General features: G+C 33.2%; 1 long non-coding RNA gene and 1 pseudogene across 1 annotated transcript in view; one reads left to right on the forward strand and one right to left on the reverse strand.

The window, feature by feature from the left end:
• Positions 1–492: 492 nt before the first annotated feature.
• The window catches only part of LOC143648674 (uncharacterized), a 66627-nt gene continuing 41281 nt past the window's right edge, over positions 493–25838 (reverse strand). The window contains exons 2-3 of the long non-coding RNA XR_013158721.1: positions 5673–5769; positions 493–1200 (exon numbers count right to left, since the gene is read on the reverse strand). This is a non-coding gene — a long non-coding RNA (uncharacterized LOC143648674). The remainder of the gene's footprint in view (positions 1201–5672; positions 5770–25838) is intronic.
• LOC143678456 (centromere protein N pseudogene) lies at positions 9877–10935 on the forward strand (annotated as a pseudogene).

A 25838-nucleotide genomic window follows, 5' to 3' on the forward strand; every position in this document is an offset into this window, starting at 1 on the left:
TTATATCCTTCATCCCTTCTGCCGTATCTTCCCTCAATTCATTGATTTGATTTTTTAGTTGATTTAGCATGTTTGTTTGAATATTTTTAATTAGTTGTTTCAACAACTAAAGTCACAATTTATTTTGTGAGTTTATTTCATAAATGTTGATCAAAGGAAGTTAATAATGAATAAAGGCAAAAAAAAAAACCTATGAAAAATTCTGAGTTTAAACATTTTAAACAGTAAAGATATTTTAAACAGTAAAATATTGGGATATCCTCCATCAGAAAATTCTCCAGCAGAATTTTCTCTAACATACCAGATATCTCCGGTCCTGTGAAGAGATTTCCCTCAATTGCAAATATGATCTACAGAGAGAAGATCCATTGAAGGTGTCAAAAATTTTAGTTTATTAACCACAACATGCATCTTTGAAAAGATATTTATTTATTTATATAAGTTTATTTTTAAAAAATAGTAACATATACTTTTAAAACATATGTTCTGTAGGAAAGCAAATTTCGGAGTCTAAGAGGAACATTTCTAAACAAAGAAATGTCAATAAGAAAGACATTACTTCTCAAGATTTATAGGGCTGCTTTTGGCCTACACAGTTTTTCATTGTAAATTGATATGGATGGATTACAAATTTGAACTCAGATCAGATGCACCAAACTACAAAAAAATCAGTAAGAATTACTATGTTATCCAAATTGTTCTAGACAAAAGAAAATTCTCATTCGTTTTGTGAGGTTAGTGTATACTTGACTGCTGAACCAAATAAGATCCATTCAAATAATCAAAGAAATAAATTTACTTATAAAGCAAATAAACAAAAACCCATAGGTCTATTTCATTTATAAATATGCATGAAATATTCTAAAATAAAATGTAACTATTTCCAATCATTTGTTTAAAGAAATGTGTCATAATCAAAGAATGCCAGTGCTTTGGTTCCTCAGCTGCTAAAGCAAATACCAACAACAGGAATTTTGTGGCTCACAGTTTTGAAGTTAGGAGAAATTGAAAATTGATGTATCTGTAAGATGATGCTTTCTCCTTGAAGACTGTAGCATTCTGGGGCTGGCTGCCGGCAATCCTTTACCCTTAGCTTTTCTATCACATGGCAATGTGACAAAGTCCTCTTCTTTTTCTTTTGGGTCCCACTGACTTCTACCTTCTGATGGTTACATATGGTTTTCTCCCTCTGTGGCTTCTCTATAAGGCATCCAGTAATAGGATTAAGCAAATCTTAATTCAATTAGGCCATTCATTAACTAAACCTCGTGAAAAAGTTCTATTTACAATCGGTTCACATCCACAGGACCAGGGGTTGGGACCTGAATATGCCTTTGGAGGGGGATATGATTCAATCTCCAATGCCCAAGAAAATAAGTATGGCTTGATATTAGAGAACCTGTAATATAATTTGCAATGTTAACATATTAAAAAGAAAAAGTCTTATTATTTCAATCAATGAGAAAATTAATGTGGAGGTAAAAGAGAACTTCATCGATTTCATAAAGAATATATCCAAAACTTATAAAAAACATTTATGTGATTTTAAAAAACGTAGATGCACTTTATTTAACTTGGCAATAGGAAAATAAGACCCATGATCACCATTACCATTTAACCTAGTGTTGGTGTAGGTTTGGGGGGTAAGACATAAAACTTATTTGACTGTGACATGATCACCTATGTAGGAAAAAAAAGCATACTAAACACATAAACTATTAAAACTAATGAGTGCTCAATAATTTTGCCATATATAAGCTCAATTTACAAATGTTTCTACATCATAGAAAAAAAACAATGACATATATCTATGTGTATCTGCAAGAACAAATTAAATATTACCGAAAATACATCAAATAAAATAACTACTAAATCCATGGGAAAAAAACACTAAATTTCTAATAAGACATGAAATGATCTGAAAAAATGGAGAGATATTCTTGGTACTACAAGCATTCCTAAGTTAAGTAATAAATGCTGCAAAGGCATAATAATAGAAAATAGACAAATGGCATAGAATAGTTTAGAGATAGACCATGTATATGTAAGTCATTAAAGGTGATATATCAAATGAATAGGGAATGGTTTATCAAATTATCCACATCATGATATGGAGAAAAATTAACTAGTTCCCTAAAATGGGGGCTTTAGATCAGAGTGGGCCAAAAGAAATGCAATGTTTGGGAAACATGTTATTTTAAAATCTCTAGTTGCAACATTAAAAAGTCAAAGGGAAAAGGCTTAGTTTTAATAATAGAGTTTATTTAACTTAATATGTCCAACTTATTGTCATTTTGGCATTTAATAAATATTAAAATATTGATGATTTTACCATCTTTTATTCATACTAAGTCTTCTTCAAATTACGGTGTTAATTTTACGTTTACAACATAATTGCAATTCAATTATTCGCTTCATTGGAAGTAGTTAATCTATACTAATCTGATCAGATTAATCTATATGATTTTTTAAAGATGAAAAATTGGATTCACATGTCAAGATTTTTATAAATTTAGTTTAAAGATTAGATTCACATGTCCAATTTGTTCCAAGCATATTTGATAATTTTCCAGTAAGTAAATTGTGCATGAAAAATCATTTTTCTTTAAAAACTGCATCCACACTAAAAATTTTGTTCACCTATTGTAGAGGAACTTATTGGACTTGGGAGCAAATACACATTAGTGCCAATACTATGTCCAAATTACACAAATTATTTTATTCTTCTGTCAGTTCAGTATTATTAACATAAAGTTGAAAGTACAGTATTGCATAATTTGAAAAGTTACTCTAGATCTGTCTTAAAAACAAAGCATACATCACATTCTTCTCATAATATTGCAGCCAATTCACATATGTTGCTCATGGAAACTAAAATCTTGTACATATTGATTCACATTGGGAAAATGTGTAAAATCATTACTGGCAATTTGTATTATGAAAAGCTTGAGTTTCATACCTGACTCGTGCCTATCTAGCTAGGTTAGAAATAAGATTTTTCTTTCCTTGGAGCTTTAAATGTACCTTGTTTATATATAATGGGATATTAGGAGTAAAGTATAAGCTATACTGCAGATTTTTGCCTTTGATTACTGAGTATTTAGCAAGCATTACTTTTGTTACAAAAAAATTTTAAGTTGACAGCAAAGTATATCTTTGTAAAACTCCCCCATCACTCAACCAATTAGTATTGGTGAAGAACACAAAATCATTCATTTCATTGTCCATTATTTCTGTCAACAGTTCCATAAATTGGTGATGATTCAAACATTTGCATGCATATATTGAGGGACATATAAATGCTATATATGTATTCATGTATTCATGACACTTTTCGTAAAGTATGCTTCAAAAAAATTGAGCAAAAACACTTTCAATACATGCCACACTGTGGAATGAGACCATAAGGGAAACACCATTCTCTTGTTTTAAAATTGGGTGAACCTAGATTGTTAGCTATCCTCTGTGATTCCTGAGCACTGTCTTCTGTGATAGCAACTAATTTTTAATCTACCTGAAATTCTTCTTTGAAAACTGTAAAAGTTTCAAAAATATCTATGTCTCAAGTTCAAAATTTTAGATTGTGAGTTGGCAAAATTTCTATGTAAATTTGGATATCCTTTGAGACAGAACATTCAAAAGTATTAATTCAGTAAGTAGTGTCTCATATCATATAACTCATCTAAAACTAAAGAAAGATACCTACAGTTTTTCAAATGCTGAATTAATTACTCTTTGATATTGTTAACAGTGTATTTTCTAGGACAATTGTTTCATGACTTAACTAAAGGTTTTTCACTTTCAGAAAAACATCCTTTTTAGAATTTTCCTCATAATTTTCTAACAAAATTTCCATAACTGAAATAATAATTTTATTTGCAATAACCCATCAAAATGTAACTTTTCTAAACAAGAATTCAAGTCATTTTATACAGCTCAAGTTTTAAATTGTTACTGTTACAAGTAATTTTTTAAAGATTATTAGGCATTTAATTCTGATTTCAGATGATTTTGTCAATGCTTTTTTTACTTTAAGGGGAAACATCTCATTCACTATGTATTTGTAAATAAATTCACCATGCATTTGCTGAAAATGTCTGTTAATATTTTCCACTTTAAACTTTATATGACAAACAAATTGCTTTTTTTAATTTTCCTCTGCCACAGCAATTTGCAATTGACATTTATTGTGAAATTGGAGACATATCTCCTTTCAATCTTTTTTATCTTTATGGTTCCAATCATAATACTAGTTTCTGTAGTTCACTTGATTCTTCAATAGTACTATGCCTTCATGTTAAACCTAAAAATTTGTCAATAATTATTTTTAGACTACAAAATGTAAATACATTATGATTAAATAATTTTTTAAATTTAATTGTCAATTAAAATTTACATAGTTATCACTGTGACTCTTGCTGTTGGCATAATATATTCTCATAAACATATTACAATGTTACATCAGTGTATAGAAAAAATTATTTCAATGAAATCGATTGGTTGACACCAATTAAATTGGTAGTTGGTGTAATTTATGTGTAATATTATAAATAATGCTTTGCCTGATATGCATGCTACAATAAAACAATGTCTTATATGATATGATAGTTAAAGAGAAATGGATACTTATTACAACAATAAAAATATAAATGATGGGAAAACACTTTACAATGCTTTGGTGAAATTTAAATTTAAATTAATTAAAATGAAATAAGATTAAAAATTCAATTCCTCAAGTGCAATAGCCACCTTTCAATTACTACATGTTGTTAGTGAACAGCACAACTCAAGATGAATTAAAGATTTAAATGTGAAAGGGAAAATTAATTGATAAAAATTTGGATAGTACCTTAGTAACCTAGAAGAATGACAAAAGCGTAATGTTTAAGTTTTTAAAATCAGTTAATTAGATCATATAAGTTAAGCATTTCTATTCAAAACAGGGACCACAGACAAAGTTAATAGATAATATAATTAAAAGCAATAGAGGGCCAAAAGTTGGTGGATATGTGGTCAATAAGTCTTCTCCTGCACTCTTTGTAGGAGCATAGACTGATTTAATGGTTACAGAGAACAATCTAATATCACAGTCAAATTAAATGTATGCATACTCCAGTGATAAAACAGTACGTATCAAAATACCAGTGATATTATACAACATTTGTCTGTATGTGCCTTACCTATTTAACTGAGCCTAATATTTTCAAGACACATTCATGTTGCTGCATATCTCATAACTTCGTTCTTTCTTATGACATTAGGAAATACTGAGTTGTGAAGGAGTCACAATAAAGATCTCAATTAAATTCACAAGACTCTCTGGAGCTTGGATGGCCTTTCAGAAATTTCACAACAGGGGCCCTGCATCAACCAGTCCCTGTATGTTAGCTGCCCCTGGGAAGGTATGCCTTGGGGGTAAAGTGGTTGCAGAAACTCTCAGCTCTCCTGGAGGGGACAGAACTGAGAAAACAGAACTGGCCACTGACATGCCCAGAAGCTGGGAGAATAAGTTCATTCATCCTGAAGATGGAAATTCTTTAGTGTAAACCAAGCATTCGTTACAAGTAAGCATTCCATTAAAATGTGAAATTTTATAGGGACGCATAACGAAAAAAATCCAGTTACCTCGATTTAAAACATCAAAATAAAAGAATAGAAGGAGAAATACTAACCAAAAGAAAGATGGTCTAGTTAAGGGCAGTGCCAACAGTGGCTCAGTGGCAGAATTCTCGCCTGCCATGCCGGAGACATGAGTTCGATTCCCAGTGCCTGCCCATGCTAAAAACAAATAAACAAAAAATAGAGTTTAAGTTGAAGAAGGATTAGTAAAGAACAAATAGAGTCAATACATAATGATTAAAGGATCAATTCAGCAGGAAGATATAATAGCTCTAAAATTACCTAATCCCATGGACCCAAGATATACAAAGTAAACCTGGTAAAAATGTAAGGTGAAAATAACATATCTATCTGATAATATTGGGAGATTTTTAACCCAACTGTACTATTGCTATATGAAGCAGAAAAAAAATTATGAGTGTTTAAAGATTTGATCAAATTAATTAATGGCTTGATTGAATTATGTGAAACATGCTGAAAATTAGAGAACATATATTCTTTTCAGTTATACAGAGATATTTTCTGAAAAGTGCATACAGATTAAGGGCATAAAGCAAGTCTCAATAAATACTGACATAAATGGAATCTATTAAAAAGTGTATGCTTCCAAATCATTCTTATGTTTAAAAAATAATTATGGAAAATATTTAGAACTGAATGTTATTAAAAATACTACATATACAAACAATAAGATGCACCTAAGTTGGTACTTAAAAGGAAATTTATTTTCCTAAAAGTTGAAAAAAATGAAGTGCCCTATTGTGGTTGAAAAATTCAACAGAATAAAGATAAAATAGAAAGTACTGAAATAGAAAATTAGCATATAATAGGAACAATAAAAAACAGGCTGATAGGGCAACATGGCTCAGTGGCAGAGTTCTCACCTGCCATGCCAGAGATCTGGGTTCGATTCCAGGAGCCTGTCCATGCAAAAAAAACAGGCTGATAATCTTTTAAGTCTCATCAAATTAAGAAGTCTAGTTAATTTTATTTTTTTAAAAAAGAGGTAATGTACAGAAGCTTTTTTTTTTTTGTATGCTGTGTGGCAGGGTTACATTTCATTATTTTTCCATGTGAGTATCCCATTATTGCAGTACCATTTGCTGAATCTTTGTTTTCCTTGTTCATTTTTTGGAAAGTGCATGGACTGGGAATTGAACCCAGGTCTCCCGCATGGCAGATGAGAATTCTACCACTGATCTCCCCTTGCACTTCCCACAAAAGCTTTTTGAAAAGAAAAAAAAAAAAACTCAAAGTCTAGATATTGCAAGCAATAAAGAAAAAATAAGAATGTTAAGAGCACCTCTTTATCAATAAATTTGTAAACGAAGATAGAGTAGATCAATTTCTAGAAAAATGTAACTTACCAAAATGACTCAAAAAGAGCTAAAAACTTGAATATTTCACAATTATTAAATAAATTGAATCAATAGCTTAAAATCCTCTTTAAAAAATCCTGTGTCTGACAGTTGTACCAGTGAATTCTGATTTTATAAAGAACAAGTAATTCTAATTTTATAAAACCTATTCAAGAAAAAAAATGCTACTCAACTCATTAAGAAGCTTATTATTCCCAAATTGTTTCTGTTATTGTCAGACAAAGACAATAACAGAAAACACAAAGAAAAAATGCAGGCCAGTTTCATTTATCTGTATAGATTCAATAATCCTTAAATTAAAATAAGAACAAACCAAATCTAATTGTGTTTAAAGTTTTATTGTATGACTATGTAGGAGAAAGCCTAAGAAGATAATTTAGAATCAGAAAATTCATTGATACATCAAACATTAATAGATAAATGGAGAAAAACATGAGGAAAAAGTATTTAAGAAAATTCAACATTTATTCATGAAAATATTGCCAAGCAAAGTAGGGAATTAAGGAAACTTCTTTTAACTGATAAAGGGTGGCTATTAAAAATCTAGAGAGAATATTATACTTAGGAATGGACTGTAGAAAGTCTTCCCTTTAAAATGAGAAATAAGACAATTTTTCCTAATATCATCTTCTCTTTAATATTACATCTGAGGCCATAGCCAGTTTTAAAAAAGGCAAGGAAAAGAAATAAAGGTAAAAAAATTAATGAATAGAACATAACTGTAAGTATTTGTTAATAATGTAATGGCTTATAGAACATCCAAAGGATTCTACTAATGAGTTATTAGAATTAATAATGAAACTTAACAAGAATGCCAGATACATAATAAATTTAGAGAAGTCAATTTCATTTGTGTATTTCAGACAAAAGTATGTAAGCACCTTTGTGTAGAAATGTAATATTAAATAGTATACCCTTTCCAATAGTATATCATTTACCTTTAAAATACTTTCAAATAAATATAATAGAAGGTATATAAATTTAGAAGACTCTAGACAAAGGAAATGAGAAACCATGTTCTATGTTGGAAAACTTAATATTATAAAGATGCTAATTTTCCTCAAATTGATTTATATTCAATGAAAATCCAAACAAAATCCCAACAAGTTATTTTCTGTACAAGTTAAAATGTTCTAAAATGAATATATATGAGCCAATGGTCCAAAATCACACCACTGAAAAGGAAGAACAAGTTGGAGTGATGTGCTTTAGCCTTTATCAGGACATATTATAAAATAAATTTATTAAGATATGGTTTCACTGGAGCAGAGATGAACAAATAGACATACTTCGGAACAGAAGAAAGGAACCCTCTCTTCTCATACAAAGATAAAAACCTGATTATGACAACTGGCATTGCAGATCAGTAGGAGGAAATGGTGTACAATTGCTTTTATATATGGAAAAAATGAAATCAGATCCTTATCTCACATAGAAGAGAAAGATCATTTCAAAAATGCATCTATGACATATATGTTAAACTCAACAATAAGAAAGCAAACACCCAATGAAAAAATGGGAGGAAGAGCTAAACAGAAAACCTCACAAAAGAAGATATGCTCTTGATAAGCATATGATAAGATGGTCAACATCATTTGTCATTAGAGAATTGCTAATTAAAATAAAGAGATTTTAATACACATCTGTTAGAATGGAAACTACACACACACACACACAACGGGTAATACCAAACACACGAGAGGATGTGGCATAACAGGAACTCTCATTCATTGTTGGTGGGAATGCAAAATGATACAGCTACTTTGGAAGACAGTTTTGTAATTTCTTATAAAGCTAAACATTCGCTTCACATACAATTCAGCAATCACACTCTTAGGCACTTACCCAAATGAACTGAAAACTTATTTCTACACAAAATCCTCCATATGAATGTTTATAGCAGCTTTATTCATAATTGCCCAAAATTGGAAACAACCAAGATATCCTTCAACAGGTAAATTGATAAATTGTGGTAAATCCATACAATGGAATATTATATAGCAATAAGAAGAAATGAGTTATCAAGCCATGAAAATATATGGAAGAAACTTAGAATGCATATAGCTAAGTGAAAGAAGTCAGTCTGAAGTGGCTAGATGCTGTATGATTCCAACTATATGATATTCTGGAAAAGGTAAAATTATAGAGACAAAAAAAGCATAATTGCTTGGAGTTCTTTTGGGGGGGGAGGAGAGGACAAATAGGTGGACAACAGAGGGTTTTAGGGGTGGTGAACCATTCTGTATTATAGTGTAGTGGGCTGCAGTTTTTACTGCATTTATCAAAACACATAGAACTGTACAACACATAAGTGAACCCTAGTAGAAACTATAGACTTTAGTTAATAGTAACATAGTAATATTGGTTCACCAATTGTAACAAATATACCAGCTACTGGAAACTGTTAATGATAGGGGAAACAGTGTAGAGAGAGAAGAATGTATGTAAATGCTCTGTACTTCCTGTGCAACTTTTCTGTAAGCCTAAGTCTGCTTTAAAATATAAAGACTATTTTAAAAATACACATTGGAATAAGAGATTTGCAGCACACATCACTGAGCAAAAAAATTTTTTCATAAACAATTAAATATCTATTAATGCAAAAATGACAAGTAACCCAAAAGAAAGTGGGAAAATTCTTTTCAAAGGTCACTTCATACAAGAGAAAAATAAATGTATAAAAATATACTCAACCCTGTGAATAATTTAAACCAAAATAATATTGCAGTTTACCACTTGATTGGCAAAAATTTTGAAGAACTGGCAATATCAAATGTAAACAGTGTTGCAAGATGGGATAGAGTGCTTTCTGAGCATAAAATACACAAGGGTAGTTGTGTCAAAAAACCTCAATTAGAGACAGTAGGAGATATGGGCCATGCCAAAGAGCCCATATGAGACTGTTGCAGAATTTATCAAGAGGGCCTTCTTGAAAATCCCCACTACAGAAATGACGACAATCCTGAAAAGTGTGGGATTTTTTTCTGAAAATCAACTACCAGCAGAGAAACCATAAACTTCCAGCAGAGAAAGGAGCCTCTTGTTGAGGATTTGATTCCCCTTTGTGAGGAAAAGCATGTAACCATGAAGCAGCCCTTTTAGACATCATTTATACTTAGGCTCATCAGCACCAGAAATTGTGGGATGTCTTTCAGGTGAGTAAAGGACCAGGTGAAGACATTGGCCTTTTTGATATGGAACAATTTAAAAGTTCAATTAGGAATACTCTTCAGAGACCATTAAAAAACATGATGGTGAGCTTCAGAAACGCTGAGGAAAATGCACCGTGGATTCGAATTGCTTGGGGAACCCATTTTACAAATCCAAACAAGTTCAAAGTGATGTATTACCCCCAGACTCCATGTGCCTTCACTTCTTTTTCTAGGGTAAAGAGCAATAACCCCCTGCTGGGCCAGGCATTGACAATCGCTAGCAAACACCACCAGATTGTGAAAACAAACCTCAGACGCCAATATCTGTACTCTCTTAAGGGTATAGTTTTTAAACAGTATGATCAGTTTCTGTTGGAACTCACAACTCTGCTAACTTCTACAGGAAAGAAGCCTTGGTATACGCTAGATATATATATGGGTTCAAAGATCATTCACGAAAAATAAATAGAAAAAGAGAGAGTCCAAAGAGAGACACAAGAAACTTTTGGAAACTACCCTCAGCCAAGACTAGAATTTGTACAATATAAGCTTGAAACAAAGTTTAAAAGTGACTTAAACAGGGGCATCTTGACTGAAAGGGGCATCTTGACTGAAAGGGAAGAACCCCTCAGCTTCCCGATAAAGTTCTCTAGTCCACCTCTTTTGGAAGCACTGAAATCCTTAGCTCTGGGTATTGCAAATGGACCACTCTCTCATTGCTCAGTTGCATACCCTACAAGAGAATAAATTATTTTAAAATTAGAGACAAGACTGCGGTTGTGTAAGCATAGCACTTCCCTGACTATAGTGCTCATACATTTAAGCTAATGGCTAGCTGGGTTGCTTGTGCCTATAAACTTGCATTTTAGATATTAATCCTTGGTATTGAAAATTTCCAAATGCTAATAAAATTGTTGGGACAGATCCCTTCCTCCTCTACAACATGCCCCATCCTGCCCCAGTGTCCTGCAAAGTATAGCAAATGCAGGCATTTGAGATGGAGAGAGGAATATATATGGCACCGGACTTGACTTTGTGATGCTGAAAGCTCTGGAATCATGCATTTGGCACGGCGATTGGGTCTGTAAGGCATCATCCCTGGGGTCCTTTTCCCTGCCCACTATCTTCAACCCTGGGGTGGCCTGGTTCCAACTGCTGATTTCCAGGGATTTTCTCTGGAGCCTTGGATCACAGACTGAAGCGCCAAGAAACCAGACCCAACTCAAAACTCACTAGGAGAATCATAAAATCAGTCCACTCAGACGGTAGGGTTGAGTCCATTAAATTATTACTGCAGGAGGTCACACATCAGTTGATTCCATTATATAAAATAATGGTTTCATTGTAAATATACTTTTCATTATCTGCTTTATCACAAATATGGCATCCAAACTGACCAATATTATACTGATTTGTGAACAAGGATATTTAAAAAGTGAAAAAAAATTAAAGGGGAGATATGTAGGGTAGGCAGAGGAAGTCCAGCAATGTCTAAAAAGTGATGTTTATGTCCCTTAAAGCAGTATGGTGAGCTCCTGAGTCCCTCAAGCCAAAACAAAGTTAGCCACACTTCCTATATTTTCATTCATTCATTCAGTGTACCTGAAATTCGTTCAGTATCTGAAATCATAACGACCAAAATAAACCAAATAATATTGCAAAATCACAGTAACACACAGCAGCTACCACCGCTTTTGGAAGTCATAGTGAGAGATGAATTCAGATGACTATAAAATAAATATTGGCCCTAAAATGATTTTAAGTTATTAAACTTATTATGATCATAGACATTACTTATTAAATATTTTATTATGATCTGCAGGTTGCAAATAAGTTTATAATCTATCATTATCGTGAATATTTTTAAAACATATGCCAGGGTTTTTTGTTTGGTTTGTTGCTGCCATTGTTTTATGCTTTATGTTTTTATCTTATATCTTACATCCTCTATGAAGCAATGGGTTCGTGATAGAGGTAATCAGTGCTTTCTTTTTTGTTCAACAAAATTTCAGTAGACCCTTCATGAGCTTTAATATCCAAAATCCATTTTGTAAAGTTGCCCCAACTTTGTGGGTTACACTTTCTGAACAGGTTAAAGAGAAAAATGATCAGTTGACAACTGCATCTGGACACTTCTGAAATTCTAAAATTCTAGGAAATACAATTGATTAGTGTTAAGATCACAAGGTATCACAGCTACCTTCTGAAATTTACAATTCTAACAACATTTTAGAATGAACATATTCTAAAATTTTTCTTCTGGCACCACTACACATTTTTTCACTTTTAAGTAGATCTAAGCCAGGAGTTACTCATGTAGAAGCAAGATGATGGGCTTTGGAATTAGGCAGCACTAGATCTCCCAATCTCCCAGTTACCTTACACCCCTTAGCTTCAGGTTGTGAAATAAGTCTAAATAATATCCATATGGTAGGATTGTTGCAAAGCAAAATAATCTGTCTAAAATGCCCAGCTGGTTCTCGGAACAAAGAAGCACTTGGTGTGTTCCAGTTCAGACTGTCTCTACTCTGCCCTCATAAGTTCTCCGGGTCCCAGAGGCCAGAAGTGGCATTCACAGAAGAGGTCCTCAGAGTGTCCCTTCTGACATGTTTGCACATCATCCCATCTCTGGTCACTCTGCAATGGCCCTCACATTTCTCTTTTCTTTCCCTGGTTTGGTGCTCCAACTGCTCTACTGTTGTCATCCAGCCTCAGCTCTGTTCCCTGATGCACATCTCTGCCCTCCCAGCCTCCAAGGGGTGCCATTGGATACCTGGAATCCTGGGCCCTTGCTGGCATGGTCCCCAAAACTCTCACAAATGTCATGAGCAAAGTCAGACACCATCAAACACATCCTGTCCCCCACCTTTCTCCTGTTCAAAATGCCCTGACCCAGGGGCTCGACTTTACTTCTGCCTTCTTGTGATATGCTGGCCTGAAGCAATAAGATGGCACTGGAAATGTGTACAGTAGAGTTTGCTTCTCTTAATGCTTTAGGAATAACATGCTCCAGAAATACTAAAATATGAAACTTCCAATATTTTTGCCCTTCTATCTGGTTACAAAAGTTTTCACTTCCTTATCGCCTCTGTACTCCTTGTTCCATCACAATTTGTCTGCCTTTAACCCTTCTGCTCTGACTATTCTAGCTAAGTTTTCATTGCACTATCCAATGGACATATACCCTGAGCATCTGCTCCTCAGTTCTGGCCTCATAACCTCTAACTTGGTTTATAAATAGTCATTCTGTCTTTTTAACATTTCTCAGTCCTCTTCCTTATATCCTCTACAAAGCTATTGGAATGATGTTTTCTGAAATATGTATCATAACACTTGTTCTAGTTTGCTAGCTGCCAGAATGCAATATACCAGAAACGGAATGGCTTTAAAAGGGGAATTTAATAAGTTGCTAGTTTACAGTTCTAAGGCCAAGAAAATGTCCCAATTACAACAATTCTATAGAAATGTCCAACCAAAGGCATCCAAGTAAAGATACCCTGGTTCAAGAAGGTCGATGAAGTTCAGGGTTTCTCTCATAAGTGAGAAGGCACATGGCAAACGCAGTCACAGTTTCTCTCTTGGCTGGAGGGCACATGGTGAGCAATGCACCATCTGCTAGCTCTCTCTCCTGGCTTCCTGTTTCATGAAGCTCCCTGGGAGGCATTTTCCTTCTTCATCTCCAAAGGTCGCTGGCTAGTGGGCTCTCTGCTTCTCATGGCTATGTCATTCTTCCCTGGCTCTCTCTGAATCTCTTTTTCATTCTCCAAAATGTTTCCTCTTTAATAAACTTCAGAAACTTATCAAGACCCACCCAAATGGATGGAAACATACCTCTAGCTAATCCAGTTTAACAGCCACTTTTGATTAAATCACATCTCCAGGGAGATGATCTGCTTACAGTTTCAAACATACAGTATTGAATAGGGATTATCCTACCTTTATGAAATGGGATTTAGATTAAAACATGGCTTTTCTAGGGGACATACATCCTTTCAAACCAGCACAACACTCCTTTCTATAAAAACCTAAAACATCAAATATGTTTTAAACTTTTCACCATGGATCATTTGGCCCTTTGAGACAAGGCTCTAGCTTCACCTCCCACTATTTCTTCATATGTGCTTTATCTTCCAAGCATACCGAACTACATGCAACTCTCCAAATTGCCCATGTTTTCTTTTTTAAAGCAATTTACTGGGAATAATTCCAAATACAGAGAAAAGTTTCAAGTACACAAACAAGAAGTTGTTTTCTACCTGAATCATTTCAGAATAGGTTGCCGACATGATGTCCTATCAACCCCAAACACTTTAGAATAGGCTTTATATAAATAAATTCTCCTGCAAATCCATTATGAAATTATCAAAGTGGGAAGTTAACATTGATATATTACTATCATTCAATCCAAAAGCCCTTGTCAAGTTTTGCCAGTTGGACCCAAAATATTCTTTACAGCAAAAAATATCAAGTTTAGAATCATATACTGTTTCTAGTTATAATTTTCTTTGGTTTCCCTCAATCTGTAGAAGTATTTTGGTGTCCCCTTAATTTTTATATCCTTGACACTTTTGAAGTACGCAGGTCAGTTATTTTGAGGAATGTCTCTCACTTTGGGTGTGCCTGGGGGCTCCGTGTGATTAGTGTTGCTGTTTCCTTCTCACTCTGTCACATAGTGGACCGCACTTTTGTTCCATTACTGGTGACGTTGATTTTGATCACTTAATTAAGGTGACACCTGTCAGGTTTCCTCACTGTAAAATAATTCTCTTTCCCTTTGTAACTAAACATTTTATGGGTACTATTTTGAAACAATGTAAAATTTCCCCACTTCATCAAAGTTATAATGTATTCATTTACTTATTTATCTCTGAATGAACTCATAGTTTCCTATTTCAGTCAATGGATTATACTCAATTACTATCAGTATTTATTTTGATACTTAAATTGTTCCAGATTTGGCCAGTGGGAGCCTCTTCAAGTTGGCGTCTATATCCTTTTAATATGTTCTCCTTCATACTTTAAGTACTTCCTTACTTTTTTTACTTTTTTTTTTCTGCCCCAGCCCTGAATCCACCATTTCTTCAAGGAGACTTGGTTTCATGTGGTAGAGAATGGTACTGAGAAACCAAGAACTGGGATTAGGTGTGCTTATTGTTGTTGAGTGCTGCTGTTTCTAATCCTTCTCATTGGTTAAAGCTAGGGAATACCTGTGTACATCCACAAACACAGAGGGAATGTACGTATACATCTACATCTCTCAACACAACCACAGATGACTCCAATTCTGACCCAGAACCATAGTTTGCTTCCTTACCATATTTTTAACATCCTTCTCCAACAATAAGACCCTTAATCTATTTATTCTTAATATATTTATTTGATTAATCTCCCTGGATGTAACTAATTTCCCATCAATACTGCCTCTCCTTTACCCTGCACTGATGCTTCTACAATCTAAGATAGGATCCTTCAATTCCTAGTTTCCTAAAAATGTCTATCATGAATGGGTATTGATTTTATCAATTTTTTTCCATTTTTATCAAGATAATCATAAGAAGTTCCTATTTAATTCATAAATACAGTAATTGCATTGGCTCATTTTAAATGTTAACCAAAACTTGCCTTCCTGGATAAAATCAATTTAGTTGAGGGGGTGCAAGGGTAGTTCAGTGGTAGAATTCTTGCCTGCCATGTGGGAGACCCAGGTTCAATTCCCAGTCCATGCACTTCCCCAAAACACAAACAAGAAACAAACAAACAAAAATTCAACAAATGGTGCTGCAATAACAGGATACTCATGGAAAAATAATGAAATGTAACCCCGCCATACAGCATACAAAAAAAAAATTATTAGTTGCCATGTATTGGATTTTTTGTTTATTTGTTGGCATTGTTGGTAGTGATGGATTTAGTTAACATTTTGATCAGGAACTTTCTATTGTGGAGATACCAAAATATTTCTAGAGTTTGAGAGAAACTAAAGAAAAGTTATAACTAAAAGCAATATATGATTCTGTTATATGATCTATGTTCATGGGAAGGCCTTGGCAGCTAATTGTCCTTTATTGTGCTGTCCTTCAAAGATTTTTAAATCAAGGTTATGCTAGCATTGTAAAAGGGGTTGAGAGATCCTTATGTTTCTATTGTGGAACCATTTTGAAGAATTCATCAATGAAGCCGATTGGTCTAGGAGTTATCTTTGCAGGAGGGATTTCATAACAGATTCAATTTCTTTATTAGACATAGAATTATTCAAATACTCTACTTTCATTGTGCCAGTCTGGACAGCTATATTTTTCTATGGATTTTACCATTTTATCTAAACTGTCAAATATATTGGCATATAAGATTTTAAAAATATCCTAATACTAGTTTTTATGTCCATACTTTCTATAGTACTATCCTCTTTTTATTCCTAGTCTTAGTAATGTATGCTTTTCCTCTTTATTCTTTCATATATCTTACAGGGGGTTATCCATCTTATTGATTTTTTCAATAAATAGCTTTCAAGCTCTCTGTGGCCCTGTATCTATGATGTAAATCTTATAATTTGTTTTTAATTTCAGTCTGACAATCATAGCCTCTGTATTTGGAATATTAAGTTGGTTTTCATTAATGTAACTACTTTTATATTTAGGTTTAAATGCATCAACTTAAAATTTGTTTTCTATTTGTTCCACCTGTTCTATGCCTCATTTTTCTCCTTTCTTTCCATATTTTGACGTGAACATCTTTTCCTATTCTACTTCTCTCTCTACTTACTTCATAAAGCCTTTTATTATACTTTAGGCAATTACTCTAGGCATTACAACATGGTTCCTTGAGTTGTTAGTAAGTAGGTTAATGCTTTCTGAACAATGTTAGAGTTTACCTGCCCTTGGCCTATTGTTTTCATGTTTTAGGGGGAGTTTTTCTCACTAAGCTTTCTAATTTTGAGATAGGTGCAGATTCACATGCAGTTGTAAAAAGTAATACAGAAAGATTTTGTGTGCACTTTACCCAGTTTTCCCTTATAATAGTAACTTGCAAAACTGTAGTACAATATCACAATCATACACCAACATTGATACAGTCCCTCATATTATTCAGATTTTCCCAACTTAACTTGTATTCGTTCATCTGTGTGTACATATATTTAGTTCTGTGAAATTCTATTGCATGTGAAGGTTCATAAATCAATCATAATGACTAAGAGACGAAAGAGATTCATTTTTCCAAGAATCTTTCATGTCCTTTTATAACGCTTTTCATCCTGTACAAACCTCTCCCCCCATTCCTGAATCTAGCAACCACTAATCTGTTCTCCATTTTTATAATTTTATTAACATGATTTATTTATGGTATTTTTAATATATCTCTTGATACCCTTTTCTTAGTGGCAGCTCAGGGTATTAAAATATATGTATGTGACCTATCATGGTCTACTGACCATGTCTACTCATGTCTACTGACCTTGAGCTTTACCATGTCGAGTGGCATATGGAAATCTTTCATTTATCGTCCTTTAACTTCCCATCTTTAAATATCATTGTCTTGAGTATCAGATAGTGTGATAATTTGCGTTGCAATCATCGAATGTGGTTTATAAATTCAAATGTGGGTTATAAACTCTTGTATGTACCAATATTTCTGCTTTTTCTGGTTTTCTTTCTTCATTTCTGATGCCCTAAGATTTCATCATTTATCATTTCCTTTCCTTTTTTGAAGAAACTTCATCAGCCATTTTTAAAAATTGATCTCCTTGTAACAAATTCTTTTAGTTTTCCTTCTTTCAAGAATGCCTTTATCTGGAGGGATCATTTTGCTGAATATATCATTTATGTTTACAATTCTTTCTTTTGGGACTTGGAAAATGTCTTGATGCTTCCTTCTGGTCCATAGTTTCAGACGTGAAATGTGCTTACATTTGAACTAGTGTTCCTCTCTAGGGAATGTGGCATTTCTCTCTAGCTGTTTTGAAGATACTTTGTCTATAGTTTTCAGAAGTTTGTTAGGAATGCATCTTAGCATATATTTATTTGGGTTTATCCTATTTGGGATCAGAATAGATTCTCGAATCTATAGTTTTATGCCTTTATCCAAATTTGGGAACCTTTCACGTAATATTTCTTTGAGTAACGTTTCAGGCCCACTTTCTCTACTCTTGTTCTGGGATTCCAACGACATGAATATTACATGTTTTTGCTATTGTCCCTCAGGTCCCTGAAGCTCAGTTCATTTTTTTCAGTCCATTTTCTCTTTATTGATCAGATTGTCTAAATTATATTACTTTGTCCTAATGTTTACTAATTTTTGTTTATTGCCATCTCCACTCTACTATTGAACCTATCCAGTGAGTTTTTATTTCCATTACTGAATTTTCCAGTTCTATAATTTCCTTTTTTTTATAGTTTTGTTCCTTTGTTGTGATTTTAGATTGTTTTGTCTGTTTCAAACATTTTAAAATTTGTTTGTCAAAGCATTCTCATTCCCACAGATCTGAGACTGTTCTTCCCCACCTAGAGCCCTAGTTGGCTTTGAAAGTGTGTGGTTTTATTTTCCCTCTAGCTGCTCTTAAGATTTTCTCTTTGTCTTTGGATCTCAATAGTTTGACAATGATGTGCTTAGATTGTATATTGTTATGTATCTTATTTTGGGCTTTTCTGAACTCCTGGAATCTGTGGGTCGCTACATTTTGTCAGTTTTGGAAAATTGTTGGCTGCTATCTATTTAAATAAGGTTTTTGCTCTTTTAGCTCTCTCCTCTTCTGGAAATCTTATTACATACGTATATGATATTTCTCCCATGTCTCAAATGTCTCCTATGTACTTTTCTACCCACTCTTCACTCTGAGTTTCAACCTAGTTATTTTATTCTTATCTTCTAACTCTGCTATTTGCTTTTATGTGCAAGAATAGATTTTCAATTACTACATTTTACATGTACACAATTTTCATTTGATATCGTTTTTTATTTTTTATTTCTCTCTGATATTATCTATCTTGCTATTTAATTCCTTGAATATATTAATCACAATTAAACTAAAATCAATGTCTGATAACTTCAATTCCTGGATTTCTGTGATTTTGAATCTACTTGTGTTATTTCTATTTGTTTGGGGCATTTGCTTTCAATTATAAATATCAGGTATGCCTGATAAATTTATATCGCATGCAAGACATTGTGTATGATAAATTTCAGGAAAAAATTTGATGCTGTGAGTACTTTTATAGTCCTCTAGAGAAGACTTATTTTTGTTTCTGGCAATCACTGAACATAGAAGCAGGTCAATTAATCCGATCAAGGTTTGAACTGTTTCAATTCTTGTGATGGTTGGTCTATTTCTAGTTTAGCCTTGGAGAATTCTAATTGAAAGCTTAGATGTTTATCAGGGCCCAACTTTCTCCACGGTCCCTGAACCACAATGCTGATTCACTCTTACTACTATAAGACTAGATGAAAATCTCCAATTCTATTTCTCAGTAGCCATAAGAAAATTAAATAATACACAGAGGGGAAAAGTGGCACCAAATATGGTACAATTCCCTTATTTTTCAAAAATCTTGTCCTCTCAAGTCCTTGCTTAAAAATCTGCTTTTAATCCAGCACATCTAGTTTTTCCATGTGGGAGGGTTTGTCTAAAATGAAACACTTGGCTATTATCAGAGGAAATCTCTTTCCCATATATTTTAATATCTTATAGTAATAGTCATTATAACTTTCATACAATCCCTGATCTTTTTCATAAATTTGGTAGCTAACTTCCCCTCTTAATGCTTCCATATTAACTTCAGTATAATTTTTTTCAGTTTGTTAAAATAACTTTATAAGGATTTGGGGTGAGATTTGTCAAGAACTGACATCTTTACTAGTTTCAGTTTTGACTGCTATTAAATATCCTGCTATGTTTCTCAACAAAGCTCTTCTTATGTGTCTAAACATTTTTATTATTGTTGTTGTTGGATACTTGATTTGTATTATACTGTCATGAATAGAATTTTTAGCATTGATTATTTTAACTAGTTACTGCTGGCATCGAAGACAACTCTCGGTTTTGTATTTAGTAAGCTTTGAAGGAAATATAGTTACTTCTTTTGGATTGTTTTAATCATGGAACCTCTTAGAAGGATGAACATTCTAATATGTATTGCCAATATCCATGATGCTGCTTTAATGTACATTTCCCAAGAATATTTCTTCTGGAAAATTTTTATCTTCAAGCTTCCAATCAAGATGAGTATCTCATGGAACTTGTATTCTGCAAACACTATTCAGCAAACATTTCAATAGGCCTTTTCATTAAACAGGTTTCTAAGTTCTAATTCCAACTTGGCCAATGAAACCACAATCCTAATAAATCCCTGGTATGTTATAGTTGGTATTTTTTCTGAGGTACAAGTTTGAGTTACGCACTTAAAAGACTGGTATACAGAAGCAATCAGCTCAACTAACAACAATGATTTTTTTTTCTGTTCCTTTACCTCTTCCTCCCCCCTTTTCTGTGCTTGTTATCACTTAATCTTTGTACATTGTAGGTCAAGAGCCATCGATTTATCATTACTTTTGTGCATTTGCATTTCAGCACCTGAATGCAGTAAGAAGTAGAGCTACATACCAAAACAAATACAGTATGATAGTACTGGCATTTATAATTACCCACATGGTTACCTTTACTGGGGGCCTTTATTTCATTATGCTGCTTTGATTCAGTGTCCTAATATCATTTCCTTTCAGTCTGAAGAACTCCCTTTAGCCTGACTTGTAGGTAAGGCTAGTGGTAATGAACCCCCTTAGTTTTTGTTTATCTGGGATTGTTTTAATCTCTACCTCATTTTTGAAAGAAAAGTCTTGCTGGATATAAAATTTTTGCTTGGCAATTTTTTTCAGAACTTTAAATATTTCCTCCCATTGCCTGTTTGCCTCCATGATTTCTCATGAAAAATTGGAACTTAACTTATTGGGATTCTCTTGTACAGTCATTGCTTTTCTCTTTCAGCTGTCAGAATTCTCAAGAGTTCTTCAGAAGCTGTTGAAACCCCATAGGGGTTTTCATTTCAATTATTGTGGTCTTTAACTCCAGTATTCTGTTTGAGTTCTAAAACAATTTCCACTCTTTTTCGAGATTCTCATATTGTCCATTCATTGCTTCTCAGATACCCTTTTTTTGCTTGTTTGTTTGCTTGTTTGAGCTCCTGGCACTCAAGGATGGCTCTTCTCATATCCCTACCTGGATATAAATTTAGGAAGGGACAGGGTCACGGACAAAATCCCAGATTTAACACATTAAAATATTAAACTGTACAGTGTGCAGCAAAAGATTATAATACGAAGAAACATGAAATGAAGGCCAATCGAACAGAACCAGATAAAAGTTCAAAAACCATTATTGAAGAAGATCAGATATTGATCATGCTGGACAAAGTCTTTTAAAAAATGATCTTCAGAATGCTCACAGATAAAAACATAAAGAAAGAACAATGACTTTTGATGATTATTCAAAATGAGTTTATTCTACTTGTCATTTTAAAACCATGAACATATTATATATTCATATACCTTTACACAGGTATGCATATATGTAATTAATGTCAAATTGTAAGCATATGAGTATATAAAAGTATATTTATGTACATTGCATATAGGTGCCTATATATGCACAAAAAATACACACACACGTATTTCTTTTTGAAAATTACCTAAATAGAAACATGGATCTGGTGTTAACAGCAAGGAAAAGGAGATCTAGTGATATCAGTAATGTTCTAGCTAGAAAAAGAAGTTTTCAATAAATTAAGGAGAAAAATGTAAACACATTAGGGTGTACTATGGTGTTTTCCTTACAATGATGCAAAGTAGTGTAGCATCAGACTTATTTTCATCCCTTTTAAGTGAGTGTAGTTTCGTATGGATTTATTTACTAAGGACTTAAAAAGATCACATATATTTTTAATTACACCACACTGAATTTTTTTTTTTTTTTTGGCATGGGCAGGCACCAGGAAATCAAACTTTGGTCTCTGGCATGGCAGGTGAGAATTCTGCCACTGCGCCAGCATTACCTGCCCTTTTTCATCCCTTTTTTTTTTACACCTCATTGAATTTTATGTGATTGTGCTATTTGTGATGAGGGGAAAGGTTTAAGATTTATTTTATTGATATAAGAAACTCATTCTGTTTAATTACAACTGGTCACTATTCTAAACTTTCTTACTAATTTTAAGGTTTTCCTATCAATGAGCTTCGAATAAGTACCTTGTCTGCAGCAGCCAACGACTCATGTTTTTTTTCCTTAATTATTCAGTGATTTATGCTAGATTTATCATACTAAGCAAGCATCACTTTGCAACCAGTTCATTAAGTACTTCTTTTTAAACGTAATTGGGTGTTAAAATTTATCTCATAATTTTTCTTCATATATTGGAATGCTAATGTAATTATTGTATTTTGACTTATTTATGTGGTATCATATATTAATAGTACTCATAATATTATACTAACCAATTCACATGGACTGAAGATTGCATGGCAGTTGCAGATGATTAATTAATTTAAATTGATTTATGGGTGTTTTATTAAGAATTTTTCTTTTGGTTTATTATGTTGATTCACATTTTAGTTCTTTATAAATGTTGGATATTCATTTTAATCTAGATTCATGAAATGAATTGCGTTGGCTTTAACTATTTCTAGGCTATGGAAAGCCAAAGACACCACACATGTGGCTGAAGACCCCTTGAAACCACTTCCGCAGTCAAGGCAGGCATCACATACTACTTCCAGAAAATACCACTAACCAATTAGGAGCACTCTTTCCCTGTGGGGCCTGACATACCTTCCAAATCCTTCACAACAGAATCAGATCAGAATAGGCAGACAAGAAAAAGAATTGTGCTATCCCTACATTAATGTATAGCACTTAGATCACTGTTTTAAAATCATTGTTCTATTTATTGCTTCATAAGTAACATTAACAATTTATTCAATATCTAACAAATTTTACAATAATTAAATTTAATCTTCAAAATTTATTGTTTCAGGGTGAATGGGTAGTTCAGTGGTTAGAATGTTTGCCTTTCATGCAGGAGACCCAGGTTCAATTCCTTGGCCACGCACCCCCTCCCAAAAATTTTATTGTTTCAGTACTCACCCACAGTCCTTTGATACCTGATATGTTCTGTTTTTGACTGTTAAGTCTGATTCATTTCTTGGCTGATTGAAAAAAATTTTTAAGTCATTATTAAAAGAAATTTAAATAAGTGTTAAATTTTCTTTGAATACATAAGACTTCCTTTATATAGCCTTCATATATGTTAAAATTCTGGTGGTATATCAAATATTGCGGTCATATCTTTTTCACTAAAAATCCTTTTTTCTGAGAAGTAATGTTATTGTGCTGGTTTGAAAGGATATGTGTCCCCTAGAAAAGCCATGTTTTAATCCTAATCCCATTCTGTAAAGGCAGCCGTTTCTTCTAATTCCTGTTCAGCATTGTATGTTTGAAACTGTAATCAGATCATCTCCCTGGAGATGTGATATAATCGAGAGTGGTTGTTAAACTGGATTAGGTGAGGACATGTCTGCACCCATTTGGGTGGGTCTTGATTAATTTCTTAAGTCCTATAAAAGAGGAAACATTTTGGAGAATGAGAGATTCAGAGAGATTCAGAGAGAGCAGAGAATGCTGCAGCACCACGAAGTAGAGAGTCCACCAGCCAGCGACTTTTGGAGATGAAAAAGGAAAACGCCTCCCGGGGAGCTTCATGAAACAGGAAGCCAGGAGAAGAAATTAGCAGATGACGCTGTGTTCCCCATGTGCCTTTCCAGATGAGAGAGTGAAACTCTGATTGTGTTTGCCATGTGCCTTTTTTGGCATTAGAACTGTAAACTAGCAATTTATTAAATTTCCTTTTGTAAAAGCCATTCTGTTTCTCATATATTGCATTCCGGCAGCTAGCAAACTAGAACAGTTACATAGGAAAGCGCTGAAGTAAAGCCAGTTAGTAAACATTTGTGGGTAACCAATTTCTTTTTTATACCTGATGCTTATAAGCTTTTACTATTATCTTTACAATTCAAAATAAATTGTTACTGTTATCTTTATAATTCAAAAATATTGCCAGGGTAGGTGGGGTGGTAGATTTCTTTTCATTAATTTTGCATGGATTTTAGAGCAATCATTTGTTACTTCAGGAACATTTTAATCAGTTTTGATTTTCTTGCTTTTTTTCTAATTGCTTTGTTTTCATCTTCACTAACACCTATAATGCTTGGTGTTAGTCTCTTGCCTCTGTCCTCCATAATTACCTCGTTTCCTTTCATCTTTTTCATCTTTTTATCCAGGTTCACAAAAAACTGGTAAAATTGCTCCTGGTTTTCATTCCACATCATTGATTTGATTTTCAACTGTACAAGTCTCACTCTTTACTGATATAGCCAATTTTTCTAAATGTGTAAATTTAATAATAGGGATACAAAATTCAATCAGGCATAAACCCTGTCTTCAAGAAATAGAAGGGTCTGTAGCTCAACTAAAAAGATACAATAAATAGAGACTCTGAATAAACATATAGAAATTATTTTAAAACGAAGAATGAAATGGAAATTCTGGAATTGTAAAGAACAGTAACTGAAATGAAAAAGTTCCTAACGGGGCTTTAAAGAAGATTTGAAATGGCAGAGGAAAGACCCAATAGCCTTGAATATAGGTAAATAGAAATTATTCAATCTGAAAAACAAAGAGAGAAGACTGAACTAAAATGAACAAGACCTCAAAGAGCTGTACTACAGCATGAAGTGTACAATAAATATATGAGACCCTGAGGAATAAGAGAGGGGCAGAAAAATTATTTGAAGAAACAGTGGTTGAAAACTTCTCAAATTTGATTTTTATATATTATCTACAGCTTCAAGAAGCTCAAAAATCCAAGTAGGATCAACACTAAGAGATACATAATGAGACAGATCATATTTAAAGTTTTAAAAGACAAAGCAAAAATCTTGAAAACACCAAGAGGAAAAGGATTCAGGACAATACAACTGATGCTGTCTTCTCATCAGGAACAATGGAAGTCAGATGGCAATGGAATGACATATTTGAAGTATTAAAAGAAAAGTTGTCAACCAAGAATTACCCAATCAGCCAAAACGAAGTAAATTAAAAAAAAAAAATTCCCAGATAAACAGAGATTGAGAGAATTTGTTAGCAGGTATGCCTTATTAGAATACTAAAGGAAATTCTCAGACTGAAAGGCAGTGATACCAGAAATAACCAAAACCCAAAGCACAAAATAATGAATGCTGGAAATGGTAAATATATGGATGAATATAAAATGTTCTATAAATACATTTTATCAATTTTTCCTACATTATTTTAAAAGCACAAGATTGGATAAAGCAATAATTATAATCCTGTATTGTTAGATTAGTAATCAATATAGACAAAATATATATGACAGAAATACCTCAAAGGAAAACAGGTATTGGAGCAAAATCTCTTTTACTGAAATGATGTTAATATTATTTTGAAGTTGGCTGTAATAAGTTAAGATGTGTATTGTAATTCCTAGCACAGTCACTATGAAAAAGTAAATCTTAAAAAGTCAGCAGATGAATTAAAATAGTGCACTAAATTTATTTCTCAAACACAGAAAAAGGCAGTAAAGGAGGAACAGAAGAACAAAAAAGTATGAGGCAAATAGAAAACACTGAC

The sequence above is a fragment of the Tamandua tetradactyla genome, chromosome 1 (assembly GCF_023851605.1).
Source record: "Tamandua tetradactyla isolate mTamTet1 chromosome 1, mTamTet1.pri, whole genome shotgun sequence".
Lineage (NCBI taxonomy): Eukaryota > Metazoa > Chordata > Mammalia > Pilosa > Myrmecophagidae > Tamandua > Tamandua tetradactyla.